General features: G+C 37.6%; 1 pseudogene; it reads right to left on the bottom strand.

Moving 5' to 3' along the window:
- Window positions 1-9,409: 9,409 nt before the first annotated feature.
- The window catches only part of LOC125164918 (40S ribosomal protein S3-like), a 46,203-nt pseudogene continuing 34,933 nt past the window's right edge, over window positions 9,410-20,679 (bottom strand).

Here is a 20,679-nt window from a genome sequence, read left to right as displayed (position 1 = left end):
TAGCTGTATACCAGGTGTCAGGGTCTGTGTTAATTTTCTCCAGGGGAGATACCATATCTGGAAATGCAGCTGTGCTTGGAATCACTACCTAATTATGTGGGTGATAATTGACTGTCATTCTCCTTGACACATCTGGCTATACACTGTCCAAATAGGCATATTAAATGGGGATGTGGTAGGAATTAGCACTCTTGCATATTTCACGTTATTGATGGTGGCACTAATCTTTATAATTCCTCTAGGGGTGTGATATTTTTGTTTTGTTTTGTTTTCTAGTAAGTCAGGGTTGGGCAGGTGTGATTCCACTGGCTTCTACTTGGCCCTTCCTACAATAAAAGTCCTCCCTCTGTGGATTGAAGAACCAATATGGGAATTGTGACAGTTATCTCTTATGTTTGCACCCTGTATATAGATTTTGGGTTGAGAGGAACAACTATAGAATGCATCTAAGATTGTACTGTAGGTTCCTTGGATCCAGACTCCATCTATCGCCTGACCTCTATAAGTCCCCACTTCATTAGTTTCCAGAAACAGTTCAAAGCCAGGAGATAATAATCCCTAAAAGATTTGGTATTTATTTTCCACTTTAGAAGGTTTGAAGAAAGATTAAAGTATATATACCATATAGCAAGGTTCTTCCTCAAGTGGATTCTGGCTCCTGCTCAATCCAGATGCTGTAAGTCTTTAAAGTCCCTTCATTTCTTAAATGAGTAGAGAGGCCATGAATCTGCACTACATAATTCAGGCAAGCTTTCTCCCTCCCAGTTCTAAAACTTTTTCTTATTATATATGTCACTGTATACTATATTATTTTGGTAATCTCATTCATTTCTAAAACCCCAGCAAATAAATTACCCAGCACTCTATATCCTTGAAGATCAAATAAATAAATAAGTGATCCATACAATGTGGCTTGTGGTGTAATTTTTTCCATCATGTCTGTAAGAGTTAAAGGCTACTACTTGGGCCTCTACTCACAATTTCATCATTCCCATTGAGATCAAGCAACCCAATTCCATTTTTGCATCTCCCACTGTTGTCTACATCTTACAGAATTCAGTATCCATAGGGACTTTCAAGAATTCTAATGGCCCCTCCTCAAAGCATTTCTCCATGCCTTGATAAAGAATAGATTTATTTCAGATGATCTCTCCCACGTCATATGAATGAAGGGTAGCTGAGTAGATCACATTCCCAACATTCTGCTTCCCTAAAACTTTGGGCCAGATGCATTAGAGAATAGAATGATATATTGTACTGTCAATCTCATTAACTGTAGGTGACTACTTAAAATTTTTTTGAAGTTTCTTCATTTTTGAGGGTGTGAGAGAGATGGAGTGCGAGCAGGGGAGGGGCAGAGAGAGAGAGGGAGACACAGAATCTGGAGCAGGCTCCAGGCTCTGAGCTGTCAGCACAGAGTCTGACACAAGGCTTGAACTCACCAACTGCGAGATCATGAACTGAGCTGAAGTAGGATGTTTAACTGACTGAGCCACCCAGGCACCCCTATAGGTGAGTGTTGAAACCATGATTTATTTAGCAGATTTTTTTTTTAATTTACATCCAAGTTAGTTAACATATAGTATCATAATGATTTCAAGAATAGAATTTAATGATTCATCACTTAAGTGTAACACCCAGTGCTCATCCCAACAAGTGTCTTCCTTAATGCCCCTTGCCCATTTAGCCCATCTTCCTCACGCAAAATCCCTCCAGCAACCCTCAGTTTGTTCTCTGTGTTTAGGAGTCTCTTGTGGTTTGTCTCCTTCTCTGTTTTTATATTATTTTTGCTTCCCTTCCTTTATGTTCATCTGTTTTGTATCTTAAATTCCACATATGAGTGAAGTCATATGATATTTATGTTTCTCTGACTGACTTATTTTGCTTAGCTTAATACACTCTAGTTCCATCCCATTGTTACAAGTGGCAAGATTTCATTCTTTTTGATGGTTGAGTAATATTCCATTATATATATATATATATATATATATATATATACACACACACACACACACACACACACACACATATGTATATATATGTATACATATATGTACACACCAGGGCTCTTTCCATACTTTGGCTATTGTCAATAAGGCTGCTATAAACATTGAGGTGCATGTGCCCCTTCGAATCAGCACTCCTGTAGCCTTTGGATACCTAGTAGTGCAATTGCTGTGTCATAAGGTAGTTTTATTTTTAATTTTTTGAGGATCCTCCACACTGTTCTCCAGAGCGGCTGCACCAGTTTGCATCCCCACCAACACTTACTTACCAGGTTCTTTAAAGTAACTTTCAGGCATTTGAGCCATTGCATTATACCATGACTTCTAGGTGAAAAACCTATAATTTTCACAGTCATTCATTCTCTTGTATCTAAACCCCTTATGATTTTCTGTCAAATACCCCCTCTCCCAGTGGAGCAATACTGTTTGTTAAAGTTTTGTAATTATGTGTGTAGCTGTACCCTACCAAAAACCTTTTATTTTCAAGACATTTTTGTAACTAATATAGACTTAAATTTTTTTCATACTTATTTTTGTTTTTTTTTGTTTTTGTTTTTTTTTTAATTTTTTTTTCAACGTTTATTTATTTTTGGGACAGAGAGAGACAGAGCATGAACGGGGGAGGGGCAGAGAGAGAGGGAGACACAGAATCGGAAACAGGCTCCAGGCTCTGAGCCATTAGCCCAGAGCCCGACACGGGGCTCGAACTCGCGGACCGCAAGATCGTGACCTGGCTGAAGTCGGACGCTTAACCGACTGCGCCACCCAGGCGCCCCTTGTTTTTTTTTTTTTAATTAAAATATCCATTTATTCCATGCACATCTCTGAGCAAGGCATTGAATTGGTTGTTGGTACTCCACGTATGATTAATATATGGGTATTGCCCTCAGAGTATCATTCCTGCCAACGTTCTGCAAAAACTGGCCCTTCGTGGAGGTGAATAGCGGCCTTTCCAGTACATTTTCTTATCTCATATTTATTCTCAAGCAATTATTATTATTTTTTTTACTGAGCATTACCAGCTTTTATTATTATTATTATTACTACTATTTTAATATATGAAATTTATTGTCAAATTGGTTTCCATACAACACCCAGTGTTCATCCCAAAAGATTGCCTATTCAATGCCCATCACCTACCCTCCCCTCCCTCCCACCCCCCATCAACCCTCAGTTTGTTCTCAGTTTTTAAGAGTCTCTTATGCTTTGGCTGTCTCCCACTCATATTTATTTATTTTTGAAGGAGAGAGAGAGACAGAGAGAGAGAGAGAGAGAGAGAGAGAGCCTGAGTGGGGAAGAGGCAGAGGGAGAGAGGGAAACACAGAATCTGAAGCAGATTCCAGCCTCTAAGCTGTCAGCACAGAGCCCAACACAGGGCTCAAACTCACAAGCCTTGAAATCATGACCTGAGATGAAGTTAGACGCTTAACTGACTGAGTCACCCAGGTGCCCTTGTAATATAGCCTTCCATTTATTTTGTTTTGTTTGTTTGTTTTCGTGCTATGTTGACCCAGCTGGAGGCCCTGTTAGTTTTCCTTTTTGAGCAGTTAAGATTTAATTAACACAGCCACTTCCCTTACTGATTCTCATGCTGCAGGCCACTATGCACCCACCCTCATTACCCCAGGACCTGGTACTAGCCAACTGGGGTTAGGCCTTATGCCCAGGAATCCACAACATTATTTAAATTAGCCAACCCATAGAGACCTAGGACCAAACCTAGCTAACCCCACCCTACTCACTCTATATAAATTGCCCCCTAAGCTCCAGATTTCTGTTCCCCTGTCACAGGTTCAGCTGCCTATGTGGCCCTGCCTAGCTGTCTTCTCTCCTTGGAGCTAAATAACAGAATTTTGCCCCTTGTGTACTTTTGAGTGTTTGTGTGTTGTGTCACACCATCAAAAGAATCTTTAAAGCTTATAAAGTTTTTTCTTTAATGTTTATTTATTTTTGAGACAGAGAGAGACAGAGCATGAATGCGGGAGGGTCAGAGAGAGGGAGACACAGAATCTGAAACAGGCTCCAGGCTCTGAGCTGTCAGCAGAGAGCCCGACGCGGGGCTCGAACTCACAGACTGTGAGATCATGACCTGAGCCAAAGTCGGACGCATAACCGACTGAGCCACCCTGGCGCCCCATCTTTAAAGCTTATAGAACATTGATACTGTGAGCAGAATGGTGTGGCCATGACCACTGATTCGTCCATATCCTGTTGGAGGCTAGCTCTAATGTGTAAACTCCAGCAGCTAGACACTTACCCAGATGGGTCTTCCTTAACACAGGAGGAGTGATGAGCCGCTTGAACCACATTTTCCAGATTTTGCATTCCAGTGGGTTTTGGTCACAGCCTATATTTTCATAGCAGGCTATTCCAGGATTCCTTATGTCTTTCACTTTGATATTTCTTTCTTATTATTTGAGACAGAACCCTGGTTTATCCATTTGTTTCTGGCAACCCCTTTAGAAGAAGGTGTTGGTTGGGCTACCCCATGGTAGTGAAATAGCATCCTGCTATCACTGGTGGTGACACTTAGGTAGGGGTAGCAGCTACTTTCTTCTTTGCTGCCACCTAGCCAGCTGCTGTCACCAGCAAAATACAGGATCTCCAGATCCTCAGGAGTACTGTGAATTACACCCTTAAAGCCCAGTGGCCCAATGTTTAATCCAAAAGGGATCTCTGGAGCAAGGGAAATACCTCATTCTTTGCATCTCACATCCCAAACCCAACACCTGCCAAAGTTACCCAGTTGCATGACAATGCAAGGTCCCTAGCTAAGGTGCTTAAACCTTAGTGAGTGCTTCTCCAAATTAACATACCAAGGCACTGAGAATTCAGACCAGGGGGCTATCTGTGCTGTCCTAAAAGGAGCATGCTCTAGTTCTCTAAGTGCAAGTTTTAATGGAAGCTGGATTGGAAAGCTTTAGAATGAGAGAGACACCTGGACTCCTCCCTCCCTGCTCCTTTCCTATAACCACCTAGAAATTCTGCATAAGGAGTTATTAAAAACAAACAAACAAGAAACAAAAAGCACATAAAAACCTAGATACAGGTGGGGGATATTTTAAAAATTAAAAATAAATTATAATTTGAAATCCAAAATTTACTAAAATAATTTATGTAACATAAAGATAAAAAGGACACTGATTGGCTTTTGGACCTCTGCATCACAGGTTCTAAATTACATTTGGCATGTGCTAAAATTCACCAATTGATAAAACTTCATGGATTGATCAATACTGGGGTTCAAATTACAGGTATACTTGGGGATCCTACTGAATTTAAACATGATAACTAATAATTTGAGGATTAAATAATAATTAAATATGATAGAGAAAACTCAGTATACCTCACTTTATAGATTTGCCTAAATTTTCCAAAGTCATAATACCCATTGCCCTATAATATTCCATAATGGGTATGAAGAGTCTGGCACAATGAATACCAAACTGAAATTAAGTTGAGCCTTTGGCAATTATAAATTGGCTTACCCAAATAAGACTCTGTGGACACCCCCATTTAAGTTGGTTAAGATGGTTCAATGTAAGTTAAAATAGGACCTCTAAGTATTAAAATGTATCAGTATACATTATAATTATGAATTATGAATTAATTCATTAATTATGAATTAATGAATAGGTGATTATCTTCACTGCTTCACCATTTGACAGTCTAATTTTGTCTATTCTTAAGCCTAAAAAGATGAATGGTGTCTCACAGTCCCATACTGCAGGCTTAATGCTGTGGTCCCATTCATTAAGGTCTCCAAACCCAATACCCAGTATTACTGAAGTTACTAACTTCATCCAGTCAACAGCCAGTAAATATTTTGTTAGTATAGATTTAGCTGATACATTCTGATTAGTTCTATTTTAACAGCCTCTCAGCTGCAGTTTGCCTTAACCTCCAAGAGGATACGGTATATAATTTTTAGGCTACCCATGGGTTACCTAAGCAGCCTTGCCATTGCACACAGTTTTTTCAGTGAAGATTTCAACTGCTTCCAACTTTTTCCAAGAGCACAGAGGTGACATTGCATTGATGACATCCTCTTCCCAAAAGTTTCATTTGACACTCATTAAGGATTCACATGTGCAGTATCTTTTAGTCATTTTTGAGTTCTGGAGGCAACATATTCCTCACTTACAAATTTTACTTAATCTCACTGATGTTGCTACTTATAAATCCATTATAAATGGAGTTCTCTCCAACAAAGGCTGTAAAATCTGTGCACATCAAAATCAATAGGCATTCCCATTAGTTCCCCCAGAAACGCCCTGACTGCGGAGTCTTTAACAACCTCTTGCCACATTCCCTGGAATCTCTGGACCACCTGTGATGACCATAAATTGTTGGTGGGTTTCTGACTCCAGAGATTACCTTTCTCAACCCAGTATTATATACCTTTAAGTGAAAATTGCTGGTCATGTACTAGGATCTTTTGAGAATAAAGACTCTTACAGATTCTTAAGCCAGTGTACCCAGCTTCCCATTGCAGTTAGTTCCATGGAATTAGAACCACATAAGCTCAGCAAGACTGCAATGGCTTCTTTGATTCAGGGTGGAGCCAAACTTCAGCCCTTTTCATTTTCCACATGCAGGAGGGGATGGTCTCCCCTCTTCTCAGTCTTTGACAAGACACAAGGCATTAAGTGCTGGAGGGGGTCATCCCTCCTCAAGACCCCTTGGCTACCAGGGGCATCTCTAGGGATTAACTGAGTCAGTGGGAGTGGGAATCCATAGAATATATGAATGGCATTGCCACCATCAGAAAATTGCTGGAGCTAAGTGAAATGCTTTCCATCCCTAGCAACGATGTCCCAAATAAAAATGGGACTCAAGGTGAGCACAATAGGCCAAACTTCAGAGTGATATTTTAGTACTGGATGCCAGAAAATCACCCCATCTGCACATTTTTTTTTTACAAAGTTTTGGGCCATTGCCTAAAAGTTGTCCCCTTTAGGATTAAAAACAAAACACACACACACACACACACACACACACATACACACACACAATGTCTGGGAATCTCTTGCTCCACAGATTTATGGAAACGATCAATCAAGTTGGCATATCTCTACATAATCTAAGGTCACAATATAATGTCTCATAGGACACTCCTTGTCCCCTTGGAGTTTCAGACATTGCTAACAGAAACCAAGGAACACATGTCACTTCTCTGAACACACAATGCGGTACTCTTTAAAAGGCATGCAAGAGGGGCGCCTGGGTGGTGCAGTCGGTTAAGCGTCCGACTTCAGCCAGGTCACGATCTCGCGGTCCGTGAGTTCGAGCCCCGCGTCAGGCTCTGGGCTGATGGCTCAGAGCCTGGAGCCTGTTTCCGATTCTGTGTCTCCCTCTCTCTCTGCCCCTCCCCCGTTCATGCTCTGTCTCTCTCTGTCCCAAAAATAAATAAAAAACGTTGAAAAAAATTAAAAAAAAAAAGGCATGCAAGAGAATGTTCATCTCACCAGTAGGTACTAGACAGCCAGTTTAATAGAGACACATTAGAGACTCCTATTTATACTCCAGTCTGACAAAGGGAATTCCTAAATGGGTCTCTATCTTGCCCAAGGCCTTAATCACTCTTAATTCAAGGCCTCTTGGCTGACTTCTATCTCACACCAACTATAAAAATACATTCCCTTTGCTGTTTAAAAGGGGGACATGTCTCTCTGCCATGTGCATAGAGACTAATTATATATGAGGTTATTTAATAACATCTGTCTCTATACTCATGGATTTTTTTCAACCTGCTTCTGTTCCACATTGGGCTGGAGGTCAAATCAAAGGTGCATTCTCTCCTGAGTCCTGTTATACATAGGCTGTCCCTCTAGTATTGAACCCATGTGAACCTAAGCTTCTACCACCTAAAAACGCTCCTTAGTATTTAGGTTATAAGGAGTGGTTACTTAGTCCAGTCTTTCCCTCAAATCCTCTACAGGAAAGTAGAGTGTAAACTACCAAAAGGGGGATTAAAAAAGCTTGCTTCATAAATAAAAATCACATTCAGAAGTAATAATAAAATCAATACCATATCCCAAATTATAAAACCAGACAGCTCTTCCTTGGTAATAGTACACGCTGGAGAAAAATCAACATTAGGCGACAAACACCTGTCAGGTGCAGCTGCACACCCTTCTGTTTACTGTCAGTCTTGTTATTACTCGTCTTGGTGCTTCCATTGGTTTGAGATTAAGAGCTCCAAACCCTTCAAGTATTAGCCATTATTTCAACCAAATATGGCAAATGCTAAGACCCACTTGGGTCTTATCAAATTTTGTTAATACAAGCACTGTAGACCAAAAATCTTGCTAACTTCCCTATCAGCCACCGAACTGACAAAAGAGGCTTAGAGCCCATGGTGATTGGTTCAGGTAGAGGGTCCACCTACAGAAAAGATCAAAGACCTACCAATATCTTGATTGTATCTTTGTGGGACCCTAAGCAGAGTACCCAGGTGAACCACTTGGGTCTTCTGAACTGTAAACTGTAAGATAACACGTTTGTGTTGTTTTTAGATGCCAGGTTCACGTTGAATTGTTGTGAAAGCAACAGGCAATTGAAATTATACATGTAAGCACGTATAGGTCCACACACATGTATGTATAATATATATATACACATATTTTGTAAATATGAAATGATGAAATGGAGAGAGAAAAATATTCAGAGATGCACATCATATTTTAAAAATGCTTATAGACATTATTTAAGAAACACTCCAATTAGTTAAAGTTCTCAGTTACCTACAACAGGATTCACTCTGGTTAGATAAAAGCAGAAAAGAAACTTCTTAAAACTTAAAACCATTTTAAATGATATTAGGAATTTCAGAGTCTCCAAAAAATCTAGAAGCCAGTATTATATACAGCAAGATCAATGCATTGGGGCATCACTAACTACATTACCAATTTTGCTGCCATCCCCATCAATACTATAGCTTCTTCGGGTCATACTAATTACTTGCAGGGTTACTGGCTGAAACTGGTGGCTTCAGATAGATGAACATAGCACCAAACACACTAAAACATGGTTTCTGTGTATGAACGGAATATTTGATTGGCAATGTCTGAGACCGAGCATCAAAGGAAACTATGAGAATCAGTTCTGGTGTACATCTTAGGAAAGCAATAGTCATTATATGAGAAACAGTACAAATACATATAGGGCTTTGTAACTACAACAACAATTAGACACTCAAACTCTAATAGACTAAGAGTTGCTGTTAAATGTCACAAAAACATTTTTGGTGAAATGTTTTCCATGAAATTAATCTTAATAAAGTTAAATAAATCTTTTTTCCCCTTATTTCCGGTAACTTTTTTTTTCTTTTACAAAGATTTTATTAATGGTCTTTGCAGAGCAAAATCCAGACTCCAGATCTAGCTGCTGAGGCAACCCTGTTATGCAGTTGGTACTGGCTGTGTCCCAGTGGGCGGATCTGGCTTCCACCCTTCTGTTCTGAGATGGGGGTGGTGGGAAGTATCTCATCTTTGATTTCCACAATGCTCACATGATCTGTCAGGGACTTCTTAGGGCCAGTCTTACCACTTGTGTCCCAGGGAAGCATGATCTTCACTTTGATGCCCAGGGCACCCTGTCTGAGCAATGTCAGTGTAGTAGTTAACGGAGCCCCCAGTGTGAATCATCAGGCCATCCACAAACTTCTTGGGTTTAGCTTTCTGTCCTCAGAGTTTCCCGGACACCAGCACCTCACAGCCTTTGGCCCCACTCTCCTTGATGACCCGCAGCATGGGCCACAGCAGCCCTTCCACACGGCGAGGCCTCCTAGGGGTTTGTAACACAGAGACTCTGCCTGGGTCAGCACACTGACCTCTTGGGGCCACCTTTCAGCATAAAGCTCTACACTGCATAAAAACTCTACAGGGAAACCAAACCTCTGCTGAACCACAGCAGTCAATTCTTGAATCCATAGGTCCTTCTCCCCAAGAACATCCTGCGTCCTGTTGGCCAAGATAATGATTTCTGTTCTGGTTGATGTAACTCGGACTCCAACCCAGGAGTCGCCATCTTCAGCCAGCTCCGAGTGAGAAACTCATTCCGTTCAGCTTTGAAGATGCCATCACCGACAAACTTCCTCTCGGAAATCTGCACCGCATGTACCAAGGAGCCCCACCACCTTTATAATAAGACATTCCAAAATATTCTAACCTAAATGGAATTAGTAGGAACATACAAGATAACATTTGTGTAAAATTACTTTCCAACCAGTAAAATCTCGATGATACATAATGTGGGATTTTCAGCATGGTCCTAAATTAGATGGTGAAGTTAGCTTTATATGCATTATAGTAGCTAATAATTATAATATTAAATAACACTATAAATTTGTGGCATTCAGACTCTCAGTTTGTATATTTAGAGAGGTAAATATAAGTAGCCAAATGTTTTGGATCTCAGTACAGGGGAAAAAAATCAACTCCATACCAGTAAGACAGTTTGAAAAGATTTTTCTCCCTTTATTTTAAGATTCTTAGCACATCTCATTTTCATAACAAGAACTGAGTTATGATTTTTTCACATTTTGTATCATAGCATAATTCAGTGCAGGGTTTTCGGAACCATAATTCCTAACCATGCACTTTGCTTACAGATTCACTTGAGAAATCTCATTCTTTTTACACATCCTGCATTGAAACAGGCAGTTTGCTCCTACCTTGAAATAATGTATTGATACTAATAATGAAAACATCTAAAAAGGAAATCATTCCAAAGTAATATTTCTTGGGAGATAAGTTGAGTTATTAGCAGTTTGTTAGCAGGGACTAAAATTCTTCACCTTTTACTCTTTCTGGGATTAGAGCAGTGATAACATTTCTTTTGTGGTTCAAGGGTAAAACCATATTTTAAAAAGTACGGAGTCAAATGAGTCTTAACCTAAGCGATTCCTTGAACTTACAGCAAGGCGGTTTGACTTGTAAAGAGATGGGATAGAATCTGTAAAAATAAAAGAAAGAAAACCTTCTTCAGGCTCCTTCTCAAGGAAAATTCTGTGTATTCTGGATAAACTGTCTGATAACTATCTTTGCACCTAGTGAGAAGCAGAAACAAATTTACACTGAAAATTAAATAAGGCAGCAGGGTGTGTGTGTAAACTTTTGTAGTACAAAACCTCATGAAAATGACATATGTAAGGAATATAGTGGTATTACAAGTAACCAGATTGTCTCGATTGGGGCACTTGATAAATGTAATATCGCCAGTTCTTGTATATTTATATCGTATACCCTTCTATGTGACACACTAAACTTCCCTTGGGTGTAACCATCCTATGCTAAACATGGGCCTATGTACAGTACAGTAACATAGATTCATGATCTTACTTAGGTTTGGGAAAGCAGAGGCAATGCCTATTGTAGTTTCAAATGACTCCTGTGTGAAAATATTTTTACTCAAAAGTTTATTCAAAGACACAGTAAGCTTAGGGCAACATTTCTTTTTTTTAATTTTTTTTTTTTTTTAGTGTTTATTTTTGTGACAGAGACAGCATGAGCGGGGGAGGGGCACAGAGAGAGGGAGACACAGAATCTGAAGCCTGCTCCAGGCTCTCAGCTCTCAACACAGAGCCCGATGTGGGGCTTGAACTCACGAACTGCAACATCATGACCTGAGCGAAGTCAGATGCTTAACCGAATGAGCCACCCAGGCGCCCCTAGCAACATTTCTTTTTTAAGAGTTAAGTTTATAAGTTTCACAGATCTGGGAGCTTGTTAATATCCAGCCCAGGATTTACAGTTTCAGTTAAATGTTGAGGTAGACAGAATTCCACATTGGTCTCCTGTGACGCACACTTTTATATAATCCTTCCCCGTGAGGGTGGGCAGAACTTGTGAATATTGCGAAGTATCACTCCCATGATTAGGTTGCTAATCAGCTAACTTTTTGGTAATCAAATAGAAGATTAATCTGGGTGGGACTGACCTAATCCTTTGACATCTTAGATTAAGCGTCCTGAGAGAGTCTCCTGTTAAACTTGAGGCGGGACACAAATGGCCAGGTTGTGAACTACATGTAGAATTGCACCCATAGGGCCTTGCTTCTGCAGCCACAGGGTAAGTGGTTCCTGCCAACACTATGGGAGCTTGCAAGAGTACTGAGCCTGAGATGAGACAATAGCTCCAGTTGGTTCCTTGATTTTAACTTGCTCAGAGCCTGAACTGAGGACCTTGCTAACTCATGCCTGGCCTCCTGATCCATGCAAACTATGAGATAATATCTGATTTTCTCAACTACTAAATGTGTGGTAATTTGTCACACAACACTAGAGAAATATCACAATAGTGTATTACAAAATGTCTTACAATAACTAGTATTCTAAAAAATAATTGGTAATTGCAACAACTCAATTTCTCTGCAGAGTATGGATGAAAACTGTGAATATCCATAGTGCTAACATAACTGAGCAAAGAGAAGATAATAGAAGACAATAGGGAATGGTAGGACGTGTGCAGAATTGAGGGGTGAACTCTAATTCAGCAACTGGCAATGATGTTAAATGTGGCCAAATCTTACGTTTCTTTAAAAACAACCAAAAACTCTAGGTTTTTCTGTGTGTGTGTTCATAACATGAAATCAGTTGGCAATAACATGCTCTATGCTCTGTAAAAAGGAAAAAAAAAAAAGAAAGAAAGAAAAAGAAAAAAAAATCCGTGTGGACCAAAAAAAGAGGTCAACAGGACAGTGTTTTGTAACCTGTGGCATAAAGTTTAAGAATAAATACATTTGCTTAAGTTCTCCTTTTTAAGATAATCTTTGTGATTACATATTTGTCCATATGTAAACACTTGTTCTTTTTGTCTCATTCACTCATTTCCCCCCGCCCTGCATTCATTTATTTACAAAAGAAATACTCACTGAGCATCTGTTATGGGACAGACAGTATTCAATGCATAATATACAAAGAATACAAAAATATCCCAGCCCACATGAGGCTTATTTCTCCCAATACCATACATGGAAAAGATAAAATATATACAATGTAAATGTTGATAAGACCTGTAAGGGGAGAAAAAGTAAAGAAATTACAGAGAGAATGCAAGATTAGAAATGGGTGGTGGGGTGGAGAAAGACTGTTTCATGTGCATGTACTTTATTCCAGGTGGTTTCCTATGTGCTAGACCAACAGAGTAAAGAGGATACAGTGCTCTTTCTCAAAGAGCTTGTTATTTGGTGAAATTGATGTACAGGTAATCAGACTATGTTCCAATAAGTATTTGTGATGCATGACAGGACACAGCAAAGGACAGGGTATTAAGCAAACATGCAGGAATGCCAAAAGTGGACTCTGAGAGTTCCTAAAATGTGTGTAAGCTTTCAAATGTTTGCTAGGAATTTTAATTAAATAACCTGTAAGTATCTTTTGACCCTCTGAGCCTCTGTGATTTAAATTCAAGGAAAATATTTTCAAATTCTGTATGAGAATGCAACCTGTCAAACTTGAGATCTCCATTAACATCCTAGGAATCTTTTGGAAAGTAGTTTTCCTCATAAACTTCCATATGAAGTCATGCCTAGAAAGACATTTGATATGTGGAAAACATGGAGAGAGTTTGGTTCTGAACTTTGCAACATTTCCAGAGGCACAACAATCCTAAAATTTCAATTTTCAGAGTCCCTAGAAGACAAAGGTGACCTTAGATGTTTCAGATATGTTCTCCTGATGTAAGGAGTCTTTAAGCTGTGGTAGGGAGGAGATGGAAAGGATCTAGACTTGTGGAGTAAATTATCACTGCAGGGAGGACAAGGTCACCCCAGAGAGGAAACTGCTGTATCCAGGATGGCAGTAGAACAGGTTTTAAGTACTAGTGAAATTCAATAAAGAAGGCACAAAGTTTGCCAGAGTGACTTAAACAGGTCAGTTTACAGAGAGTTCTACTAAAATTAAGTTTACAAAAATAAATTCATTGTTTTTCTCCTTGGAAATCAAGGGCTGTGTATCTTGATGACAGTGACCCATGAAGCCGTCTAAGAAGGAAAAAGGGAAGCCTAGGAGCTGCCCAAGCTCTTTTGCCCCAGGTTGGCTTCTCAGTATCAGTGGAGCTACACAAAGTGGCTACTTTTTCCATTGTAGCCGAGAAGCCCAGCCATGGAATGGCAAAGCTTGAAAGCATTCTTTCCTACCTCCACGCATTCCTGAGAAACCTCTCGAAAGAGTTCAAGAAAATTCAGTTAATTCAAATCCGAGTAACAAAAATGGAACCTACTTTCAACAGAGATAGAATTACATGGACGATTACATTAGAATTTGGGAGAAAAAATACAAAGTGTTTGTCCCCCTATACACTGCTTTCAAACTTTTAAGGATTCTCTTTCAAAGATGGTCCTTGCTGGAAACCAGAGTGGATATTTTCAACCACAGTGTGTAGCAGTAAATGAATTACAAATTAGGTGACTTTGGTAATCACAAAATTCTCTTTTTTAGAGATAGTTTATAGTACATTGTGACCATGTTAAAAGTTTTCATGTGTTTGTTTCCTGATTTAGCAGTATTGTGTACACTTTCAAAACCACTTTCTGTGTCTTCTACAAATATATGAAAGGTTTCCTGACTCCAAAAACAAAGAGGAAATGACTAGTCTGTTAAAAGAAAAAACAGAAGGTTAAATTAAATTGCTTTTCTAAAGGACAGCACAAAGTAATTATGTAGTAAGGGGTTAAGATCTGGAGCAAATTTAGCAGGGTATAGTAGTTAAATGTTGCCCTCTAAAACCTAAAATATTGGGGGATTAAGCTAAAAGTAAGCCATTCATTATCAATAATGGGTCATTTTTTAGAAATATATTAATGCTTTTTTTAAGTTATTACTTGTGTGCAACTGTTAAATTTTTTCTCTGTTGAAAAATCAGTGCCAAGGACGGTCAGTAGAAATAGGCTATCTCCTTCTTCTCTTTCTGTAATTTTCCACAGTGAAACTTTGAATACTGTTGCAACTCTCTTTTCCCTGGAGTTGGGTATGCAGTACACATAATGAAATAGTACAGTTGGATTGACTTCACCAGTTAACTTGGTAAAATTGCCAGTTGATCTTGGTCATTGAATTGACTAATTAGTCAGCCAGTATCTTCTTACAAGTTGAAACTTTTTACTGTAAAGAGATCAAAACTGTCTTTCCTTCATGTGATCCCAGTTCCTATTAGTAAAATGCATTCAATTCATATCCCTTCTCTTTATCAGGCGTATGTCCACCTTTCTAATCTTTCCTCCCAGGAATAGGACCCTCATGGTGGTAAAGACTGTGGTCCAAATGATTTTTTTTTTTCTCTGTTTTTGTTGAATTTGCTGCACGGTGGGTAATCAGAACTGCATCCTTGTGATTTTGCACAGAGGAGTCTCATTGTATGACCATTATTCCCATGTCCTTTGGATATCATGTTAACACTCACTGTAGAAGTCCACCTGCTTCTCTTTTTCCTTCAAACATGAGGTGTTGTGTATTATGTGGGTTCCTTGGGTGACCTCACATTATCAAGCAACCACTAATTCTCTTAGCACAGTTGTCTTTCGTGTGGCATATTAGCCCCTTGAACACCAAATGGAGACCAAGGAAGATCAAACTACCAGTTGGTACTTACTAGTTTGTTTTCATCTTTAACTTTGTCTTTGCTGTTACTCCATCACTGCTGGATGCATGGAGTCCCAGCTTTTATGTTCCTGTACTTTTCCCTCACCTGTCTGGATGTCTTTGAGTACTTTAATCACCTTGTTTTATTTCCAAAGTCTCTCCATGCCGGTATAGCATTTCTTCTTTTGCTTTGCTTTTGGAAATGTCCTGTGCATTCGTCTCCCTTTTCTGCTACCCTGTGTTTTAGTGCACACAGAGATCAACTAATCCAGACCTGATGGTTAAAAGATTGCAAAGAAAAAAAAAAACAAATAATTTTCTAGCACATCCAGGTTCACTATTTCAACAAGATTCCCCAAGTTAGCTTCAAATTGTCACTTGAAATTAACCCACCTCAAGATTATTTTACTCTAATAATCCATTATTCTTTTCTTATTGCAGTAGTGTGCACTGCTCAACTCCTGAATTTAATGGTAAGGGATTGAAATGGAGCAGAAACACACAAAATAGAAGACGAATTCAAAATGCCTTTATAATCCATTGTGTAGTCATGGAATAATAGTTATTAGCCATGTTTTCTCTTAAATTCGATTTACTTCTCTTGAGTCATTCATCTTAATCAACCCAGTTTAAATAATTACCAGATAATATCTGAGCAGCCTCAATAACTCAGGATTTAGAAAGGCAATACAGAATTTATTAAGAATGACAATTATGATTAGGTAATAAATGACATACAATTTACTAATGACTAACAAAGACCTACATTAATAAATGTCAAGTCAAAATTTTATATGTGCGGCTATGCTAATAACATTAAAATCCTTAAACACTATAAGATTGCTGAAAGTCTTTGGTAAGGGTGGATATAAATATTGGTTTAGTGAGGATCCTTTCCTTTTGTTGTTCTGAGTTGCAGTATTTATCAATCTTTTGAACCCTTTGTGTTCAAATCTCATATATTGATTAATATTTGTTATTTCTTTGTATTAACACTTTGACTAACAATTATATAGCATACTAATCTATCCTCATTTAGACAGAGTTCATACTCTAAGTAAACTATGTTCAATTGCTAATTTTCTAGAATGAAAAGTGTTCTTTTCCTTCTAGTTAATATGTAATTCTTTTCATTCAATGCAGAATAAAAATGAAATTGGATGACTTTAAATAAGTCCAAAACCTGAAAATTACTAACCACAGCTGCCTTTTACTGTAGGTTATGTGTCCACTCTGCTCACATACAATTGTTCAAATAAACCACAGTGACTAACTGTTGTAGCCTGGATCTCTGTCTTTTTATGTATCTCTGGCCTATTCTTTAAAAGGAATCCCACTGCAGACAATCTTTTGGGCCTTACAAGCTTGCAGTAAAGCAGTATTTAATATTCCTTCTGACTTCAGAAGCTGAGTTAAATTGTTTAGATTGTTTGCCTGCATTCTGACATAAATGCCTACTTTAACTTGGCAAATAGCTAACGTTTGGCATACTGTCATTATTATACTTGTTGGTCTAAAGAAGTAATTTGAGTTTATTTGGCAGTGACAGTTAATATTTGAAGCTTTCAATTAATCAGATATATATTGCATACTAGATGGAACTATAATTCAGGTTTGTATTCATTCAACTCTTTTGGTGCCATACACAATGCACGGAATGGAATTCAAATATATTCTTTGAATTTATATTTAAACTCACAAAGAATATAGTGCGTAGTTACCAATTTCAGAAAAAAAATGACAAGTTTGTGTTTGAGATTATCTTTTTTTGTTTGAAATTCAAAAATTTATTTTTATTTAAATTATTTCCATGTTTTTCAAATGACAGAAGATACAGCAGATGTAAAACACAGAAGCAGTAATAATTAAAACATATATGTGCTAACATGCATTTATATATCAGTTTTTAAAATTAAATTATGATAGTGTCACATCTAAAACTGAATACCTGGCAGTTTCTGGAACACTTATTTAAATTAGTAGCTGTCTGCTAAATATTCTGTGCTAAATAAATGTTCCACAAGTAAAAATAGTCCCAAATCATCTTTTTGTTGGTCATTAATTATCATTAACACATTTATTTATTAGGGGGACAGGATCACCTAAAACAACTTAGAAGTATTCCAAAGCTAGTGACAGCTAGTAATGACTCAATATTAACATCGTGCCCTGAAAATTATTCATTCAACTTATATTTGAGTAGAGGAACAGTTTTAAAATGTGATTCTTATTTTCAAGAGTGCATTTAAATTAATCCAAGATGTTGTGGCAATGGAAATTCCTAAGGAGTTTAGAAATGATTGGAAGTGCACCTGACAGTGTGAATTGCCTTGAAGACCAATTTATGTACAAAGACTTTCAAATATTCATCAAATTTATATCTATCTATCCAACTAAGCTTCACATAATTTCTTATTATAGGATTACTTTAAATCAAATCTTTAAACCAAACTGCATAGTTTGTGAGATCCACATATAAAAATTCAAAGAGATTATTTTCTAAATTTTATTCTCTATTATGCAGCAGTTTACTGGTTACCTTGAAATGACAGAAATTCTGCAGCAAAATGATTCTTGCATAAACTGGAATGCTAAAACATTTTGGGGAATAAAAGAATTCCTATAAATGTTTAAATAAAAATTTTATTGTTACAGAACATTTTGCCCATATTAACATCTGTTCCTGTTTGGGGAGATTTTCTTCTTGGCAAGGTAAGACTGTATCTATCCAATGGTTCTCAACCAGTCCCAGAATGCGTGGAGAGCTGCTCAAAGAGCTCATCACTCTGCACCTGTTCAGGCTGCACAGCCCAATTTTGAACTGCAGAGTGAAAGCAGAAAAACACACACAAGGTGCTGTAACTCTGCAAAAAAGAATCATATTATGTGTCCCTTGTTGTCAGAATTCATGAATGCCCCACATAATGTGATAGTAAAAAGAAAAATCTTTGGATTTATCATTACTGTCTTTAAACCTTTAGGACCATATAGTGCTGTTAGAATCTTCTAAAGTGAACCTTCAAGTGTAATTAATTATTAACCGAAGTTAAATGCTTCATACACCATATTTTCTACTTATTCAAATCAGTCATGTTATGACAGACTAGCCCATCTATCTGCAGGAGAGTGCTGGTTGCTTCCACTAACTCAACAACTTCTTGTAAGTCACTTAACTTTAGATTCCTGATCAGTTTTGTTTCCATCGTTAATACTGAGGCCTTCTGGAATCAAGGACAGAATTTGAATCAGAATTCAGGAGTCCAGAGGGACCTTATTTATTAGTAGCTCTGTCCTGGGAGACAGCACATAAAAGGCTAATTGGGCTCAAAGTCTGAGGAAACAAAGTTCCACTCTTATAAAGTGCAGATTTACACAATTCCATGGATTCTCAAAGGATGCCTTGGACCTAAAAAAGTCTCTGTACCTAAAACATTCTCCTTTTCCATATCACTCTTCTTATTCACATAGTATGAAGAAGCCACTGTTTTATTTATTTTCTTGAAAATATTTTATTTTGAAAAAGTATAAAGATTCAGGAGAAAAAACAGAGTTTGTTTTATTTGAGAAAGAATTTGGCTCCTACGACCCTATTTAAACTGCCAATCTTTGGGAAATAAACAGCAGTTGCAAATAATACAGTGAATTCAGATATTCACAAACAGGGCCAATAAAATACAAATTTAAAAAATGAAATCACTCATTAGGTTTCTCTAGGTTCCGAAATATCTTAGAATATCTTTAATTCTATTTAAGCAGAAAACTGATGTAACCCGTAGGAAGAGCCAGCAAGAGTTACAGAAATCTGAATATTGCTGCTGCCAAGATTTACTTTTAATAAAATTAGCTGAAGGCTAAGTTTTAAGAAATTCCCATTACACAACCTTGAAACTTGGAAATCGATGATGGTGTTGGTTTTGAGCCCATGTGTCTCTCAGAAATGAAGTGATTTGTTACTTGGGATAGCTAATCTTCTGCCAATAAAAGCAGTCCTGGTGTTGGTGATGGGGGTCTAGGTACCACTAAAAAATATATATCATTGGGAGATCATGTCTTTCAGTAGATGGAAAATATAAATCACGCTACGAGAGAAGCTTTATAGTTCTTGTACCCAGCCCCAAACACTGTGACTGTGCATTACCCCTTCTAATCTATACTTCTTGGTATTTTGGGTTGTCACTATTACCATTGAATAAATGAATTAATGCTAGACAACACATATTTTAATGAGCATATATAGTAACAAAAAATAATTGCATAAAATATGTTTAATTGTAGTTGATTTTTTTTAACAAATAAAATACTTATAAATATTTCTTATATTACATTTGGGTCAAGGAGTTGGTTTAACCTATAACTATAAAAGTATTTCTTGTGATCTCCATGCCCTTGGTCTCTAGCGTCACTCAAATCTTGTTTACATCGTACTGTGAGCTGAGGGTAATTTTGTGCAAATATGAAACTAGCATATTCTTTTCCAACATACCCCAAATTTTTCAATAGATAATTATTGCAAAAAATACCTCCAATTTGAATTACTGTTCCATTTTAGTATCTTGAAACAAAAATATCTACCAGGGTAGCAGTCTGTGATTTATAAAACATTTTTGGGTGAATTATTGTCAAATAGTTGTCAAATTTTGTCAAATTATTGTCAAATTTATAAAACATTTTCGAGTGCTTCATGTCAAAATTAGACATGAAACAGGCAGTATAAGAATTATATAATCATTTAAATAAAAATCAATAATTGAGGACACCAGGTCGCACAATTACTATATGAAATGCATTGGTATTCCTTTTTTAAAAAAGATTTTATCCTTAAGTATCTCTACACTCAACTGAGTCACTTATGTGTCCACATCAGTATAAGTTTTTTAATGAGTACTTAAAGGGTCCGTTTATGTATGAATTTATTGGAAGAAGAATAAGAGAAATTTCTGGCGTGTTAGGTTAAAATGGGATTGAGTAGAGAACATGTCATCTGTCTCAGATTGTAGACATGGATGAAACTGTGTCCATCTCATAATTTTAAGGGATGTTCCATTTCCCTGAGAAAAAATTCCAAGCAGCACTCTTTAATGGATAAGAGAC

This window comes from Prionailurus viverrinus, chromosome A1 (genome assembly GCF_022837055.1).
Source record: "Prionailurus viverrinus isolate Anna chromosome A1, UM_Priviv_1.0, whole genome shotgun sequence".
In the NCBI taxonomy this organism is placed as follows: Eukaryota; Metazoa; Chordata; class Mammalia; order Carnivora; family Felidae; genus Prionailurus; species Prionailurus viverrinus.
The sequence above is the reverse complement of the archived record's forward strand: the minus strand, read 5'-3'. Positions and strand labels throughout refer to the sequence as shown.